This window comes from Macrosteles quadrilineatus, unplaced genomic scaffold (assembly GCF_028750875.1).
Source record: "Macrosteles quadrilineatus isolate MER2022 unplaced genomic scaffold, UCM_ALF_1.0 Scaffold_1__1_contigs__length_201487025, whole genome shotgun sequence".
Lineage (NCBI taxonomy): Eukaryota > Metazoa > Arthropoda > Insecta > Hemiptera > Cicadellidae > Macrosteles > Macrosteles quadrilineatus.
The window spans coordinates 196,635,268-196,655,213 of NW_026542594.1; the positions used below are offsets into that span (position 1 = coordinate 196,635,268).

The window sequence follows — 19,946 nt, forward strand, 5'->3', positions numbered from 1 at the left end:
ACCATTTTATATTACTACTCTATTACATATGGAAATAGTCTGGAAAAAATCACAAACAATGTGAAAGAAATCATAGTGAAAGAAAAATTTTGGAACTCATATCTTCTGAGCCAAATTTTTAGTAGAGAAATCTACAGCAAACACTAGTAGAGTAGAGACAAAAAGTTATCCAACAAAACTAAGTACAGTATGAATAAAGGAACAAAATAATTACTCTTATAGGTTCTAGTGTAATTAATATAACTCTTGTCCTCTTCTAAATCTTGTCTTTTTAGACTTTGTTTTAGATTTTCAAATTGTATTGAGCGACTTATCTATCAATGGAAATTCGTATAGTTCTTTCTAATATCTTGGAACTTTCTACACGAAGATCACATAAGCTCCACCTCTGCAATAAGTGCTAAGGTAATTTTGTTTGATTTTATAAATAATTAAATAAAATATATCAATGTTCAGTAATGAACAAATAAGCAATATTTTAGTAATTTTTAACAATATTGTCTTCAATATTGCAAAAATGTTTTTATACTTTTTTTTGACAACAAGAGAAAGGACACTCTAGACTTGTTTGGTTTGATATCAAAGAATTTATTTATTTATTTATATGTACATACCAACGGCAGAGCCATTTGAATTGAAGTAATAGCATTAATAGTAGTATAATTATTTAATAGTAAGTATGTTGTACCTACGTCTAACATTTTGACATTCCTTGTTGCAGTCATATCACTGAGGTGACAGTCAATCGTAGCAAAAGTTTAGCAAGAGAAGTAACGCAACTGTAGCCTTCACTACGTCCATCTCTTTCAGCACTTTGGTGCCAGGTGAGTAGCAAACGTTTGATACCGTATCCTAATAGAAACAAACAAATCAACAGCTGTTAGGTACATTGACACTGTAAAAGGTTTCTTAAGCTACATAATTAATAAGTCATCAGCTTATTTGGTAGATAGGTTCTTGCCCACTTGCCCCATTGAGCTGATCTGTTTCTCAAACAAGGTTCAAAGACACCCTTGATTTAACCAACTTTACTTAAATAAAAATGTCTTTCTTTTCCGTTCAAATCAAAGCTTTAAGTTTCCATAGTATTCAAAATGTTGTGAAAGAAGATTTACGACAATGGATGTCAATGAAAAAGGTTTTAGGTGAAAACCAAATTCCCCATTCTTAGTCACTATTCACTAAAACGCTCTCCACATTTAACTGCCTACAACATAAAACAGATTGCATCGTTCCACACAGGCGATTGAAAGCAAGTGCCTGTCAATTTGAGATAGGTATCTTTTACTAATTATTTGATACTGTTTTAGTCTATAGTTTTGGAAAATTGTCTTTAGTATATAAACAATAAATCAACACATTATTTGGTATTGAAAACTAACAATTAAAATGGATATCATGACAAATTAAAATTTCCTGTCTATTCACTGGTGTTGGCCCAGAAAAATCGGAAGAATCAATATATAGTGATGAATATATCGAAAATAAAATTCTAAACTATAAGTTGATTTTAAAAGAAATGTATTTATTAGTAAGTGGGGTAATCGTTTAACTTCTTGATGTACTTTGTTGTAGGCATATCACGGTGGCGTCTGCTAATGCAGCTGTATCCTACCCCAAGTCTGGCTCCTTGATCTCAAAGGTGAATATCCTAATTGAAACAAAGAAATCAATTGTTACATACATGGACACTGTAAAAGGTCTCTTAAGCATTTTTAACATTTTTTCCATTTTGAGCTGATCTGTTTCCCACATAAAATTCAAGGAAACACTCTTTCAGTGGTGGAGTGAAATTCCAAACTACATAAAGACTATAACCTGTTAGACGATATGGATAGAACATTTAGTTTAAAACAGGTAAGAGTGTCGTGCCCTCCTCTATGGATCAGTGACTGATATCAATAGCTGTTGACCACTGAGACTAAACAAACCTAATCACAGAACATTTTGAAATTGTCAATTTTTGAAACTATGTTTTTGAATACCAAACAAATACAGGATAAACATGACTAATAATCTTATAACAGTGGGACCACCAAAAATAGTAGAATCATTTAACACTAGTAATTAGATGTGTGTGCCGGTCAAGTTAGGATACATGTTAATAATTCTTTGATTCTGTTTTAGATCTTTCCGACTTTTCGTGCGCGTTACATTTTTCAAGAGGATCACACATGAACTTCCTTTACGTAGTTGTGGACATCAGGTGTCTTCTGTAAGAATTAGAGGTACCTATTTTATTTATATTTCTTGTAACTAAATATGTAAAATGGTTTGATAAAAATCAATTGGATGAAACATATTTTTAAAAAACGCAAGTAATACGAATTCAGGTGTCTTATTTGTATTAGCCTGCTTTACTGGGACATCAGTTTGATGGAGACTTCATCTACAAAGTCATAATCTTTCATTAAACCAACCTTTTGGTTTCATGGGATCTTATGCATTAGTATAGCCTATTTTGACTTGTTTTTAGGCTTGTTTTGTTTTGCCTAAAAATAGGCTGTTTATGTACCGTAATAGCTGAATTTTCTTGACTTTTGTCTATTGCATTTGTTGTAAATGTTGAAGGACAATAAAACGTTTCTGATTTCTGATTTCTGATTTCTTATTTCATGCATTTTGCATTGAAGTTTGCAATAATTACATATAATATACAACATTTCAGTTTAGTATATAAATAGATACTAAATAGATATAATTTAAACAAAATTTAATTATTAGATGATGTTTGCTCACTTAGACTTTGCTATTACAGGGTTCGAGTTGCTGTCGTACCAAAGGTAGGAACTTTCCTTTTGTGTGCATTATATGTTCTGCCATCATTCATCGGATTGAGTCTTCGCTTCACTGAAGAAATCCCCGTCGTTTAGTTTTAGGTTATTACAAAGAGGTTAGGGATGGTTAGAGTTATCACAGATAACTAAATTAATTTTATTTATAGTTTTTATTAGATCAGGGATTTTCAGGTTTTTTTAATTAGATAGTGTTAGGTGAAATTTTACTATTTTTTAAATAGGTTAGCCACAAACTTTTAGAACAGATTAGGGATTTTCAGGTTCTTTTTATTAGATAGTGGTAGGTGAAATTTTACTATATTTTTTCATGAATAGGTTAGCCATAGGCTTTAGAACAGATTGAAAATGTTTAGGTTTTTTTTACCATACAGTGTTAGGTAAAGTTTTCTATATCTTTTCATGAACAGATTTGCCAGCTTTACAACAGATCAGGGATTTTTAGGTTCTTTTTATCAGGTATAGAGTTAGAAAGATAATCAAGATATTATTACAGTAGCTCAAAAACACTTCATAGCTATGATAGGTTAGTGCCAGGCCATCCTCTACGAGACATCTTCGAGAGCAGATCTTCAAATTCAAGACGCTTAATTGTTTGTTTGTTTTGTGTGTGTGTGTGTGTACTTATATTTGTTTCCATGTCCAGTTTCAAATCATCTGATATTGTTGCACGAACATAGTGATGAAAGTTGATTTGACGCGATTTCAGATATGAGTCATAAAGTTGGATAGTTTGGGTTGATTGTTAATGTTAGTTAAAAGAACCAGAAGAAGAAGAAGATTAAGGAAATCGCAAATAAAAAAATAGTGGTAAGTTGCGTAGTTTTTTGTAAATTCCAATTTTATTGATTCCTCAAATGTTGCATACTGTACATATATTTTTATTATTAGATATTGTTTTCCTTTAACTAGGTGTTATTACTACGCCTTCTTTAAGTCAGGGAATAATTGTAGGATATACATATATTTTGTATTAAGTTATTTATTAAGTCATTTTTCAGTAGCCTGGTAAAAGTTTAAGAAGTTTAACCATGAAAAGCCATTATATAACTCTTATCTACTTAGGCAAAGCCAGTAAATAGGGAATTATTTATGCCTTCAGCAGATGGGGACATCAATTGACCAAAAAATAGATATAAAATAGATTCCTATGTAAGGTTTTGCATGATTAAACTTCTAAGATTCTTACCAGGGGTGGCAAGGAGGGATAAATGGGCTTCGGCCCTAAATTATTTCAAAACTCATATCGTGCGTTATATCTAATAAAATTCCAAATTTTTTTGGGAGTTTTGAAAACAGTTTTTGATTAGTAATTTACACCTTAAGCTTGTGTTACGGCCCTACCACAGTACGGTAATATTATGTGGTAGAAACAGGAGGCCCTCCACCTGAACATGGCCGAGGGACCGCTTGTGGGTAGAGAGAAGAGGTAGATAAAAATAATTGTGTCTGGACCTCCTCTCCCTACCACGGGTGTCCTTTATCCAAAGTATCCCTTAAACCTTATTCCAACCCACTGACATGATTTCCTTACTTTTCTTCTCTTCATCCTGCTAGCTTCCATAAAGGCATCGCCAGAGCTGTTTTCGACTACCTAAGTAAGTATCTTATCTACTCTACCAAATAGAAACAATAATGATACAACCTTAGTATAAGTAGATGGCAGAGATCTCAACTCATAGAATATTTAAAGTATCCAAAAAGCCAGTTTACTACAGGTTTAATGGAAAAAAATGGATGTCAGCAAATAAGATTTTAGGTCAAGCTATTCCATATTTAAAATTAAGAAAAGAACTGCCAACTATTAAACTGTCCCTTTAGGATTTGGAATTTTTCCCTCAAGATCTTGGAATTTTTGAAGTGACAAATGTTGATTTTAACCAATTCCACTAAAGCTGCATCACACAACACAGGTAAATAGAAGTAAGTTTTGGTCCAGATAGGATTACTTTTAATAGTTCGTTGATCCTGTTTCAGATATCTCCGATTGTAGCGGGTGAACTTTCCTGAGAAAATCTCACAGCAAGTAATTCAACTACTTCCAAGTATGAACTTCCCGATTCGAGAAGCTGTTAATATCAGCTGTCTTTTTTATCATTTGCAGGTAATTTTTTACATATCTTATAACTAAATGTTTAAATTGATAAGAATACTATACTCAATGGATTTACGTTACGACGTACATGCTACGTAACTTCACAGCGCTCCCAGTGGCGTGTGCCATAACCTATGGTAACTGCAGCTCGGCTGACAGTTTATATTTAATTATTTTAGGCTATGAAGATACACAATGGATTTACAGATCAGCGTTACTAAACAGTAAACATGCAATAGTATGTAAATAAACCGATGTATAATTTGGAAAAATAAACTAACTAATAAAATAGATCTCATGATAGATTTAAATGACCTAACAGAGTAATCCAGAATAATCTGTTTGTCCAGAATAATCTGAAAATTCTATATATATCGAAGATAAATTAAATTCTAGACATTGTTGACTTTACAAGAAACGCATATATTTAATCATAATAATTGTGTTAATCCTTTAATCCTTTTAACCCCTTGATGTGCCTTGTTGCAGGAATATCACCATGGTGTGCTGCTGTCTGCCAATCGTACCAAGAGCGTAGCATGGGATTTAACTCAGCTGTAAATTCTGCCTCACGTCAGGCTCCTTGAACAGTTTCGTACCTTAAGGTAATTATCTTACAAATGATTTATTATTTAAATCAAAGAAATTAATAGTTGTTAAAGACATAGCCACTTTAAAAGGTCTCTTAATTTTTTTAAGGTTCTTGCTATATTGAGCTGATCTCTTTCCCATATGAGGTTCAAGAAGAATCTTGTCAGTGGTAAAGCAAAATTTCAAACTGCGTATAAAAAATACTCAGGGCAGTAATTCCCTAACAGCGGACACGGGAGTTGCGAGGACCTTGGCCTAGGAGGGGGCCCATCTATTTTTTTTTTATAAATTAATTTCACTGATTTAATCCGTTTTTCTGTGATTGAGAGAGACGTTGATAATCGATAATGTCCACATGGTCGCGGGAAAAAGATAAGAATTTCGCCTCATTTGCTGAAGACGATGATGATCTGCATATGACCATGGGAGATGATTACCATTTTGCCGCAATCGCGGGAGGCAATTAATATGTCCACACGTGTCCATACGACCGTAGGCGACGATATAATGATTTCTACACGGCGACGACGGGTGATCAGAACTTGACCTCCCCGCCTATCGTGCAAGACGATAGTAATGTCCACACAACTGTGGGAAAAGATCTGAATTTCGCCTCATACTCGAAGGACAATGATAATATCCCCAAGACGGCGGGATTTTTTCATATATTGCCATGATAATGGAAGACGATGTCTACACGGCCGTGGAAAATAGTGAGAATTTTGCCTACACGACTGCGAGGATTATCAGAAGATTACCACAATCGCATGCAAATACAATCACTATTATTTTTTATTTACAATTTTTTTTCCGCCCCCCAAAAAAGTCAATTGCCTCGCACCTAATATCGGCCCTGCACATTCCAATTACTAAACCAATGGATCTTATGAGCGCTTGCCCACTGTACTACAGTCACAACACTCACAGTCACTGAACAACCACATCATTCTGTCGTGGTGCATTTGTCCACTAAAACTTTGATCCGCGACTCTCGCCCGACTGTCGTGCTTGCAAGGGCGTACATGATTAAATGGGTGCTCACCCACACCACAATTGTTTGTCGGAAGTCGTGCGTTCTCCCCAGTAGTCCTAGTTCTCGTTGCACCTTCTCTCTGTGCACTTTGCATACTGCGTTTGTTTTTTGAAGTGAATAGTGACAATGTATTTTAGTTGTGAGTGACAATGGCATCAAATGAATTATCGTGTGGATCGTAAATAGCAACTTAAGTGATAATTGACAATGATGTTTTGATTTTAAACGAAAGAAATGTGGAGACTAGTTTGCTCTGCTCTGAGAGAGGATTTTGAACAATTGGAGGGTAAAGGTAAAAAACATTTATTAGTTATTATTTGTTATTATTAGGTTTTTTAATCAATTAATAAATTGATTAATTGGGTGAATCCAGTACTTCCGCTCAATCCTACGCTGCCTAATTCTGCACCACATTGCAACAACACGTAAACAGATTCATTGTTTTACTATTTTTGATACAGAACCACTGTTAATATATTGCACAACACACACTCACTCGTCCACAGTTACCGAACAACTGATCATTTACCCGATAAAAATATAGTAAAAAACAGTAAACATGCAATTGTACGTAAATAAACCGATGTATAAATTGGAAAAATAAACTAACAATTCAATAAGATCAAATGATAGATATTCTAGACTTGGTTGATTTCACAAGAAACGTATACAATTAATTGTAATTGTGTTAATCCTTTTAAACCTTTAAACCCCTTGATGTTCCTTGTTGCAGGAATATCACAGTGGTGTGCTGGTGTCTGCCAATCAAAAACGTAGCATGAGATTTAACGCAGCTGGATCCTGCCCCACGTCAGGCTCCTCGAACACTTTTGTCTCTTGAGGTAACTATCATACACTTGATTTACTATCTGAAACAAAGAAATAATTAGTTGTTAAATCCATAAACACTTTATAAGGTATGGAGCTTTTAAAGGTTCCTGCCATATTCAGCTGATCTGTTTCCCATATTACGTTCAAGAAGAATCTTGTCAGTGGTGCAGCAAAACGCCAAATTACATAAATACTCAGGGCCGTATTTCCCTAACGGCAGACACGGCGGTTTCCAGGGCCTCGTCCAAGGAAGGGGCCTCACTGTGGGCCCCGAATATGTATTTTTTAAATAAATTTATAGCAGGAGATGTTGATAAAATCTGCGCGACAGCAAAACAATCTTCCCTATTTTGCCAATTATGTAGGAGACGTCACTATTCATCCGCTATCACAGGAGTATGTCCATGATTTTATCGTGACCCCGCAAACTAGAAAGATCATCACGATTTCGTCATGATCATAGGAGATGCAGATGATGCCTCTGCCCTTGCGCAAGATATTAACCATTTCTCCTCGGTCATAGAAGTGGTTTAGGATTTTGATGCGATAGGAGGAGTTGAAGATGATGTTTTTTCCCGCTCGCAAAAGATGTTAACATCTCCATAGGAGATATTCATGATTTCGATGTGATCGCAGAAGACGAAGATGATGTCTCCAGGATCGCGCAAGATGTTCACTATGTTTAAGAAGACATTCGACATTGATTATTTTCCTGCGATCGCAGAAGACGAAGATGGTTTATGCACGATTTTGGGAGTATTGCACAAAGTCTAAATATCACAACATTGTGTAAAATATCCGCGATCGCGCATGATGTTCACTATTTTGCCGTGAACGTAGAGATCTTCACGATTCCTCTGTGACCACGGCGGATGTCCAAGATTTTACTGTGACCGCAGAAGACGCTTGCAATTTGGTTGTGATTACAGATTTTGCATAAACTTATTCCAATTTTTTTTCAAAACTACCTACGGTACCTAATTAGTATCCGAAGCCTAAAGGTCCAAATATTTTATTCAACCCAAAAGAAATTAAAATGTCTGGCCCCGACCTAAGCCCCTAATATTATTATTTACAAATTAATGGACTCTATTAGCTAGATTCCTATGTCTTATTACCGATAGGATTGTTGGAAAAAAAAGAAAATTCATCGAGTTAATACTTTTACTTTACTTTTTTTTTTAAGAGGTTGGCGGCCTCTTTTAACCTTGCATTTGCCCGTCCAAATAGACTACAGATCTGTGCGTGGAACGTATCCAGCAAAGCAAGGGGTGAGCCGGTACAGTACAAAGGTGAACTGTACTGATAAAAGTTTGTGGCAGTGACCAGGATCCGAACCCAAGACGCTACAGCCTTGGGCCCGAAGTCCGCGACGCTACCAACTGAGCCACCGACTCACAAAATAATTGCCACGTGTATTTTTAAACTCTTCAGTTCCAATCTTCAAAGAGTCAGAATATAGAGGGGCTTTATAAATTCCAAATATGGCCCTGTAAATACTATATCCTGTTGGAAAATATTGATAGAACATTTAATAAGGACAGTTTTGGAATCAAACCCTCCTCTATGGATTAGCGATAGCTGTTGGCAACTGAGTCAAAACAAATCTAAACATGGAACATGGTGGAAGCGTCAATTATATTATTTTACTATGTTTTTAATACTATAACAAGGCTAATCAAACCATAACTGTGGGACCACCAAAAAGTTTAGAATCATTAAACACAGGTAATTTAAAATAAGTGGCGGTCTAGTTAGGATTCATTTTAACATTTCTTTGAAACTGTTTTAGATCTTTCCGACTGAAGTGGGTATCAACTTTGGGGAGAAGATCGTCATAGAATGAATTACAACTTTAAGCCGGACTTGAACTCACAAAATTTGCTCACTTGGACTTCGCTATTTGCAGGTTTTTGAGTTGCTGCCATACCAAAGGTAGGAACTTTCCTTTTGTGTGCATTATGTGTTCTGCCATCATTCATCGGATTGAGTCTTCGCTTCACTGAAGAAATCCCCGTCGTTTAGTTTTAGGTTATTACAAAGAGGTTAGGGTGGTTAGAGTTATCACAGATAACTAAATTAATTTTATTTATAATTTTTATTAGATCAGGGATTTTCAGGTTTTTTTAATTAGATAGTGTTAGGTGAAATTTTACTATTTTTTAAATAGGTTAGCCACAAGCTTTTAGAACAGATTAGGGATTTTCAGGTTCTTTTTATTAGATAGTGTTAGGTGAAATTTTACTATATTTTTTTCATGAATAGGTTAACCACAGGCTTTTAGAACAGATTGAAAAATTTTAGGTTTTTTTTTAGTATATAGTGTTAGGTCAAGTTTTACTATGTTATCTCATGAATAGATTAGCCATAGGCTTTAGGACAGAATAGGGATTTTCAGGTTCTTTTTATCAGATAGAGAGTTAGGAAGATAATTAAGATATTATTACAGTAGCTCACAAAGGTTTTATAGCTATGATAGGTGAGTGCTAGGCCATCCTCTACGAGAAATCTTCGAGAGCAGATCTTCATATTCAAGACGCTTAATTATTTGTTTGTTTTGTGTGTGTGTACTTGGATTCATTTCCATGTCCAGTTTCAAATCATCTGATATTGTTGCACAAACATAGTGATGAACCTTGATTTGACGCGATTTCAGATATGAGTCATAAAGTTGGATAGTTATTTGAGTTGATTGTTAATATTAGTTAAAAGAACAAGAAGAAGAAAAAGAGCATGAAAATCACGAATAAAAATACAGTGGTAAGTTGTGTAGTTTTACGTAAATTCCAATTTGATATTGTTGCACGAACATAGTGATGAACGTTGATTTGACGCGATTTCAGATATGAGTCATAAAGTTGGATAGTTTGAGTTGACTGTTAATATTAGTTAAAAGAACCAGAAGAAGAAGAAGAGCATGAAAATCACGAATAAAAATACAGTGGTAAGTTGTGTAGTTTTTTATTAATTCCAATTTTATTGATTCCTCAAATGTTGCATACTGTACATATATATTTATTAGGTATTAGATATTGTTTTCCTTTAACTAGGTGTTATTAATACGCCTTCTTTAAGTTAGGGAATAATTGTAGGATATACATATATTTTGTGTATTAAGTTATTTATTAAGTCATTTTTCAGTAGCCTGGTAAAAGTTTAAGAAGTTTAACCATGAAAAGCCGTAATATAACTCTTATCTACTTAGGCAAAGCCAGTAAGTAGGGAATTATTTAGACCTTAAGCGGATGGGGACATCAATTGACCAAAAAATAGATTCCTATGGGATGTTTTGCATGATTAAACTTCTAAGTTTCTTACCAGGGGTGGCATGGAGGGATAAATGGGCTTCGGCCCTCAAATTATTTCAAAACTCATATCGTGCAATATATTTAATAAAATTCAAAATTTTTTTGGGAGTTTTGAAAACAGTTTTTGATTAGTAATTTACACCTTAAGCTTGTGTTACGGCCCTACCACAGTACGGTAATATTATGTGGTAGAAACAGGAGGCCCTCCACCTGAACATGGCCGAGGGAGCGCTTGTGGGTAGAGCGAAGAGGTAGATAAAAATAATTGTGTCTGGACCTCCTCTCCCTACCACGGGTGTCCTTTATCCAAAGTATCCCTTAAACCTTATTCCAACCCACTGACATGATTTCCTTACTTTTCTTCTCTTCATCCTGCTAGCTTCCATAAAGGCATCGCCAGAGCTGTATTAGACTACCTAAGTAAGTATCTTATCTACTCTACCAAATAGAAACAATAATACAACTTAAAATGGTTTACAATACCTGCATATAGTAATCCTTTGTTGCTGATTTAGGCAACTAGTTTCGGTTCTTGTTTTGAACCATCTTCAGGCCTCAAGGTGTCAAGTGATCACTTCATTCGAAGGTCGTTAACAGAGTTCAATAAATAAAACATATACAAAACACGATACACGGAACGGACACACATTACAAAAAACACGAAAAACACGAAGGGACATTGACAAACGATCGTGACCGGGCTGAGGTAATGTCTAGACTGCTACAGCTAGACATTACCTCAGCCCGGTCACGATCGTTTGTCAATGTCCCTTCGTGTTTTTCGTGTTTTTTGTAATGTGTGTCCGTTCCGTGTATCGTGTTTTGTATATGTTTTATTTATTGAACTCTGTTAACGACCTTCGAATGAAGTGATCACTTGACACCTTGAGGCCTGAAGATGGTTCAAAACAAGAACCGAAACTAGTTGCCTAAATCAGCAACAAAGGATTACTATATGCAGGTATTGTAAACCATTTTAAGTATAATACAGTAATCCGGAGGCTAAACAACTATTTTTTAAAATAATACAACTTTAGTATAAGTAGATGGCAGAGATCTCAACTCATAGAATATTTCAAGTATCCAAGCCAGTTTACAATACAATGGAAACTTACATGGGAATGTGTTTACTGTACAATGGAAAAAATGGATGTCAGCAAATAAGATTTTAGGTCAAGCTATTCCATATTTAAAATTAAGAAAAAGAACTGCTAACTATTAAACTGTCCCTTTAGGATTTGGAATTTTTCCCTCAAGAGCTTGGAATTTTTGAAGTGACAAATGTTGATTTTAACCAATTCCACTAAAGCTGCATCACACAACACAGGTAAATAGAAGTATGTTTTGGTCCAGATAGGATTACTTTTAATAGTTCGTTGATCCTGTTTCAGATCTCTCCGATTGTAGCGGGTGAACTTTCCTGAGAAAATCTCACAGCAAGTAATTCAACTACTTCCAAGTATGAACTTCCCGCTTCGAGAAGATGTTAATATCAGCGGTCTTTTTTATCATTTGCAGGTAATTTTTTACATATCTTATAACTATATGTTTAAATTGATAAGAATATGATACTCAATGGATTTACGTTACGACCTACATTCAATTCAATTCAATTCAATTCAATTCAAACAATTTTATTCATGCAATTTTTAAATTAAATACATAATCCCATGTGCCATGCAAAGCACGCGCGGGATGAAAAACACATTTTTATTACTGTAATACATTTCATTTTCTGGCAGCAAACAGTTCATTTTTTTCTTCTTTGTCACTTTACAGAACAGTGAGTAGACATTTCCTATTGCAACAGTTTTAATCATATAAATAACACTTATGTTATAAATAAACAATTTAGAATAAGTTACATGCTACGTAACTACACAGCGCTCCCAGGGGTGTGTGCCATAACCTAAGGTAACCGCAGCTCGGCTGACAGTTTATTGAGCGGAGCGAGCGAAGCGAGCGAAGCTCTTATACGTCGACTTTTATGCATTTCGTAATACGCAAACTCCTCCTAGACGGCTGAATCAATCGTTTTCAAATTTTGGATGGTGATAAAGACCATATCGGTGAGTGCCAACATCTATATGGCGTTAAAAATAACTCTCAGGAATCCGCCCCACTGGGTCTCAAAGTTTCAATGTAGTCCTTATGGAAGCAGTATTTGACACATAAACAAAGACATATGATCAGCTGTTGACTTTAAAATGCAGTAGATAAATAAATAGCTGATAGCATTATTCCTCAGATATTAGAACATAAACGGTGGTTTGGATCATAAAATAATCAAATGACGACAATAACTTGAGGTCCATGACGTAGGAAGTGGTGAAGGAAGTAGTAAAGGTGAGCAGTCTGGAGTGTGCAAACCGTTTATGACATTTAGATTTAGGTATCTGCATTCCAAAATTTATAAGGGAAGGGAGGAAAACGGGTCCGCGACGTAGGAAGTGTTAAAGGAACTACTAAGGGTGAACAGTCTGGAGTGTGGAAACTATTTATGTCGATTAGATTTAGGTATCTGCATTCCTAAAATTCTATGGGAAGGGAGGAAAACGGATCCGCGACGTAGAAAGTGGTGAAGGAAGTACTAAAGTGAGCAGTCTGGAGTGTGCAAACTGTTTATGAGGGTTAGATTTAGGTATCTGCATTCCAAAAATTATAAGGGAAGGAGGAAAACGGGTCCGCGACGTAGGAAGTGTTAAAGGAAGTACTAAAGGTGAACAGTCTGGAGTGTGGAAACTGTTTATGACGATTAGATTTAGGTATCTGCATTCCTATGGGAAGGGAGGAAAACGGATCCGCGACGTAGAAAGTGGTGAAGGAAGTAGTCAAGGCAAGCTGTCCGGGTTGTGGGAACTGCTTAAGCCCATTATATTAAGGTATTTGCAATCCTATGATGCTATGGGAAGGGAGGGAAACATGTCCGTCACGTAGGAAGTGGTGAAGGAAGTAGTAAAGGCCAGCAGTCAGGAGTGTGGGAACTGTTTATGACGATTAGATGAAGATATCTGCAATCATAAAATGCTATGGGAAGGGAGGATAACAGGTCCGCGACGTGGGAAGTGATGAAGGAAGTAGTCAAGGCAAGCTGTCCGGAGTGTAGGAACTGTTTATGACAATAAGATTAAGGTATCTGCAATCATAAAATTCTATGGAAAGGGAGGGAAACAGTTCCATGGCGTAGGAAGTGGCGAAGGAAGTAGTAAAGGCGAGTAGTCCGGAGTGTTGGAACTGTTTATGACGATTAGATTGAGCTATCTGCATTCCTAAAATTCTATGGGAAGGGAGGAAAACAGGTCTGTCACGTAGGAAGTGGTGAAGGAAGTAGTAAAGGCGAGCGGTCCGGAGTGTGGGCACTGTTTATGACGATTAGATGAAGTTATCTGCAATCATAAAAGCTATGGGAAGGGAGGATAACGGGTCCGCGACGTAGGAAGTGATGAAGGAAGCAGTCAAGGCAAGCTGTCCGGATTGTGGGAACTGTTTATGACAATTAGATTAAGGTTTCTGCAATCATAAAATGCTACGGGAAGGGAGGAAAACGGATCCGCGACGTAGGAAGTGATGAAAGAAGTAGTAAAGGCGAGCAGTCCGAGGGTTGGAACTGTTTATGACGATTAGATTAAGGATTAAGGTATCTGCAATCATAAAATGCTATGGGAAGGGAGGAAAAGGGGTCCGCGACGTAGGCAGTGATGAAGGAAGTAGCCAAGGCAAGCTGTCCGGAGTGTGAGAACTGCTTATGACCATTATATTAAGGTAGTTGCAATCCTATGATGCTATGGTAAGGGAGGGAAACATGTCCGTCACGTAGGAAGTGGTGAAGAGAGTAGTAAAGGCGAGCAGTCCGGAGCATGGAAACTGTTTATGACGATTAGATTAAGATATCTGCAATCATAAAATGCTATGGGAAGGGAGGATAGCGGGTCCGCGACGTAGGAAGTGATGAATGAATTAGTCAAGACAAGCTGTCCGGAGTGTGGGAACTGTTTATGACGATTAGATTAAGGTATATGTAATCATAAAATGCTACGGGAAGGGAGGGAAACAGGTCCGTTGCGTAGGAAGTGGCGATGGAATCAGTAAAGGCGAGCAGTCCGGAGTGTGGGAACTGTTTATGACGATAAGATTAAGGTATTTGCAATCCTATGATGCTCTGGGAAGGGAGGGAAACATGTCTGTCACGTAGGAAGGGGTGAAGGAAGTAGTCAAGGCGGGCTGTCCAGAGTGTGGGAACTGTTTATGACGATAAGATTAAGGTATCTGCAATCTTAAAATGCTATGGAAAGGGTTAGGAAAAGGTCCGTGGCGTAGGAAGTGGCGAAGGAAGTAGTAAAGGTGAGCAGTCCGGAGTGTGGGAACTGTTTATGACGATTAGATTAAGGTATCTGCAATCATAAAATGCTGTGGGAAGGGAGGAAAACAGGTACACGATGTAGGAAGTGGTTACAACCACAGCTACAGTAACATCGATAATAATTTAGAAATACTCCACAAATGCAATAAAGGGCCATTTATGACAACAATTGAGGAATTCGAAATATACAAAGCCGTAAAACAGGACCCACACAATGTGTTGAACGACAAGCTCTCTTTCGCATCTAACATTATATTCGACACAGCAATAAAAATAGTTGAAAATGGATACAAACAAAAGCGTGCACCTGATAAGAAAGATTAGGGGAGGGGACAAGTAAACAATGACACCGGCTTGCAGCGGTCAGTCTAGACTCAACTTCCGTGTCGCCCGCCGCTCCACCGATCGGTACCATAATAGTTATTGGCCATTTTTCGTGTTTTGTGTTAAGTGTTTTAAATGTTAAAAACTGTAAACCTCAATGTTTTTTAAAAAACGACGTGTTCGCAAGAACGAAAAGACGATGACGACGTCCGCCTGAAGATGACCCCGTGAGGGTCGAAACCGGTCGCCTTTCAAGGTCAAAAGGATCACTTGACAGCAGGTAATTTCACCAGTACACGGAAGTAGTAAGGCTGGCAGCGCAGAGTGTGGGAACTGTCTTTGGCAATTACATTAAATAATATATCTGCAATCCTAAAATGTTATGGGAAGAGAGGGAAATAGGTCCACGACGTAGGGGGTGGTGAAGGAAGTAGTAAAGGTGAGCGTGTTGAGTGTGGGAATGGATTAATGTATCTGCAAAGCTAAAACGCTATGGGAAGAGACTGTAAACTGTAGGTTAAAATAATTTCGAAGCACGAATCGATACATATTTCGATACATGCAATCGTTTATAATAGAAATTTACAACTGAGTTGCCAACAGCTGATTTTTACTCCATAGAGGATAAAAACTATTTTTACTCCATAGAGGATAAAAACTTTTTTACTTCCTAAAGACTAAAATTGCTACTTTTAGACCCTCAACGCATGCATTAAAAACGACTGGTATTACTGCAGTATGACCAAAACAATATAATATAAACCCTTGACGACTCCGCTCAATTTTGTGGATGCTTCTGCGAACGCCACCTAGTATTTAATTATTTTAGTCTATGAAGATACACAATGGATTTACAGATCAGCGTTACTAAACAGTAAACATGCAATAGTATGTTAATAAACCGATGTATAATTTGGAAAAATAAACTAACAAATAAAATAGATCTCATGATAGATTTAAATTACCTAACTAAGTACTGGCGTTTGTCCAGAATAATCAGTAAATTCTATATATATCGAAGATATGATAAATTAGATTCTAGACTTTGTTGATTTTACAAGAAACGTATATATTTAATCATAATTGTGTTAATCCTTTAATCCTTTTAACCCCTTGATGTGCCTTGTTGCAGGAATATCACCGTGGTGTGCTGCTGTCTGCCAATCGTACCAAAAGCGTAGCATGGAATTTAACTCAGCTGTAAATTCTGCCCCACGTCGGCCACGTCAGGCTCCTTGAACAGTTTCGTCCCTTATTAAGGTAATTATCTTACAAATGATTTACTATTTAAAACAAAGAAATTAATAGTTGTTAAATACATAGACACTTTAAAAGGTCTCTTAATTTTTTTTAAGGTTCTTGCTATATTGAGCTGATCTGTTTCCCAAATGAGGTTCAAGAAGAATATCTTGTCTGTGGTAAAGCAAAATTCCAAACTACATAAATACTCAGGGCTGTATTTCCCTAACAGCGGACACAGCAGTTGCGGGGGCCTAGGCCTAGGAGGGGGCCCATCTATTTTTTTTTTTTATAAATTAATTTCACTGATTTAATCTGTTTTGCCGCAATTGAGAGAGACGTTGATAATCGGATAATGGAAGACGATAATAATGTCTACATAGCCAAGGAAAATAGTCAGAATTCACTACAATCACTATTTTTTTCATTTAAAATTTTTTTTCGCCCCCCAAAAAAGCCAATTGCCTTGCACCTAATATCGGCCCTGCACATTCCGGTTAGTAAACCAATCCTATCCTATCTAACAACCACATCATTCTTTTGTGGTGCATTTGTCCACTGAAACTGTGATCCGCGACTCTCACCCGACTGTCGTGCTTGCAAGGGCGTACATGATTAAATGGGTGCTCACCCACACCACAATTGTTTTGTCAGATGTCGTGCGTTCTCCCCATTAGTCCTAGTTCTCGTTGCACCTTCTCTCTGTGCACTTTGCATACTGCGTTTGTTTTTTGAAGTGAATAGTGACAGTTGTGAGTGACAATGGCTTCAAATATGAATTATCGTGTAGATCGAAAATAGCAACTGAAGTGATAATTGACAATGATGTTTTGATTGAATTAGTGGAAGCAAACCCAGTACTGTGGGATAAAACTTTAAACTATTATAAGGACAGAAATTAAATGAAAGAAGCGTGGAAACTAGTTTGCTCTGCTCTGAGAGAGGTTTTTGAACAATTGGAGGGTAAAGAAAAAAAACATTTATTAGTTATTATTTATTATTATTAGGTTTTTTAATCAATTAATAACTTGATTAATTGGGTTGAATCCAGTACTTCCTCTCAATCCTACGCTGCCTAATTCTGCACCACATTGCAACCACAGGTAACAGATTCATTGTTTTACTATTTTTGATACAGGACCACTCTTAATATATTGCACAACACACACTCACTCGTCCACAGCTACCGAGCAACTGGTCATTTACCCGATAAAAATACAGTAAAAAACAGTAAACATGCAATTGTACGTAAATAAACCGATGTATAAATTGGAAAAATAAACTAACAATTCAATAAGATCAAATGATAGATATTCTAGACTTGGTTGATTTCACAAGAAACGTATATAATTAATTGTAATTGTGTTAATCCTTTTAAACCTTTAAACCCCTTGATGTTCCTTGTTGCAGGAATATCACAGTGGTGTGCTGGTGTCTGCCAATCAAAAACGTAGCATGAGATTTAACGCAGCTGGATCCTGCCCCACGTCAGGCTACTCGAACACTTTTGTCCCTTGAGGTAACTATCATACACTTGATTTACTATTTGAAACAAAGAAATAAATAGTTGTCAAATACATAGACACTTTAAAAGGTGTCTTAAGCTTTTTTTAGTTCTTATCATATTGAGCTGATTTCTTTCCAGTATGAGGTTCAAGAACAATCTTCTTGTTACAAGTAGAATTGAAAATATATTTCTAACAGTGCATTTAGAGTGGAGTCAATATTTTAGTGGCCCCAGTTACCAAGCTTTTGTGTTTTTAAAAAATACACAAATACCAGCTGCTTTGAAACAAAACAGCTGTTAGATTAGAACCCTATTTGTGGTGCCACTTCAATGGCTGTGGCCTGGAGTTAAAGGGGGCATGAATGTAAAAGAATATAAAAAAAATTCAAAAAGGTAAAAGGTTTAAATTACCTGTATCCGTCGCGTTTGTAGTTAATTAACTACAGCCGTTTCGTGTTGTAAAAACATATCTTCAGTTCAAACGTACATTGATTTATTCCATGGTCGTCATAAGGTTTAAAGTTCACAGAAATAACACATACACGTACACAAAACACTAAACATAAATTGGCCAATACAAAACGTACGAAAACGCCTATGACCTACCTTCTACCGGCACCGTACGTGTCCGATGTCTATTACGTGTTTTTCGTATTTTTTGTTTTGGCCAATTTATGTTTAATGTTTTGTGTATGTGTATGTTATTTTTGTGAACTTTAAACCTTACGACGACCATTCCATGGAATAAATCAATGTACATTTGACCTGAAGATGTGTTTTTACAACACAAAACGGCTGTAGTCAATTAACTACAAACCAGGATCACTTGACGGATACAGGTAATTTAAACCTTTTATTGTAATATTCTTTTATCCAGAGGCTATAGGCTACCATAAAAATGAAAAGAATATTCATTGAAAGAGACTATAATTAATTAGGTCCCAGGTCCTAATATCAGAGTAGTATGTATTATATAGTATGTATTATGAGCGACTTATCAGTATTCAAAGTATCAGGTAGTATGTCCCTGATACTAGTGATGATGTTGTCTTTCTTCTGTTAAGATGGAGGGAGAGTACTAGATGCCGACATGGACCTGCTCTGTGTCGCCGTCACAGGAACAGTACAAGCTGTGCAGACCGACTCGCCACTCTGAACGACTTTGGAAAGCGAAGAATTGGCACATGCTCTGTATATTTCTAATCTTTTTTTGTATTAAACTCCGTTTACAAAATTTTGGTGGTTATGGGGGTTCTTTAAATTTAATTACCTATTAACAATTCATTAGACTTGACTTGATGAAAAAGTATATTTTTAACTGAGATAAAATTACAATGAATGAACATTAAAAGTAAAAAAGTGTATTTTATTTATTCATGCAACAAAAGATTATAAACAAAATACATTTCATAGAAAGCTTCAAACGCCTCAGTAGGCTTGTTTGCTTGTTTCACTCATATCTTTTTACAGGTTTCACTAGTCTTTCAAACTTTGTTCCAATTTCTTCATTAGGATGACTAGATCGTGAAGCAGGATGATTATTGTTATTATTATTACAACAGAAACAAATAGCTGGACAGATGTCAATAAGCTCAACCGCTTAATCAGCTGTAACATACATTTAGAGAAAAGTGGTAGGGAAACCCAGAAAAACTTCCCCTTAAACCGCCTGCATTTTGTAAACGGACTATTCTGATGTGATTATTGTTTTTATTGAATTATTGTTTGGTACTGTGTTGTCCATTTATGTAATTGTATAAAAAATATGCTATACTCTAACATCGTTTGCACAGAGTGTTCCGTTTTTTTGTTTGTAACAATATTTTGGTGCTAGACTTAGTTAAATAGAATCGGAAAAATTCC

At 36.2% G+C, this 19,946-nt stretch overlaps 2 long non-coding RNA genes across 2 annotated transcripts; one reads left to right on the forward strand and one right to left on the reverse strand.

Annotated features, from left to right (window-relative positions):
• Positions 1-1,538: 1,538 nt before the first annotated feature.
• LOC128983473 (uncharacterized) lies at positions 1,539-18,115 on the reverse strand. The gene is made up of 3 exons (XR_008489852.1): positions 17,957-18,115; positions 7,218-7,383; positions 1,539-1,651 (listed from the first exon to the last, which is right to left on the reverse strand). It is a non-coding gene; the product is annotated as an uncharacterized LOC128983473 (long non-coding RNA).
• On the forward strand, positions 11,975-19,329 carry LOC128983474 (uncharacterized). Its single transcript, XR_008489853.1, has 4 exons — positions 11,975-12,171; positions 16,470-16,597; positions 17,987-18,095; positions 19,148-19,329. It is a non-coding gene; the product is annotated as an uncharacterized LOC128983474 (long non-coding RNA).
• Positions 19,330-19,946: the final 617 nt, after the last annotated feature.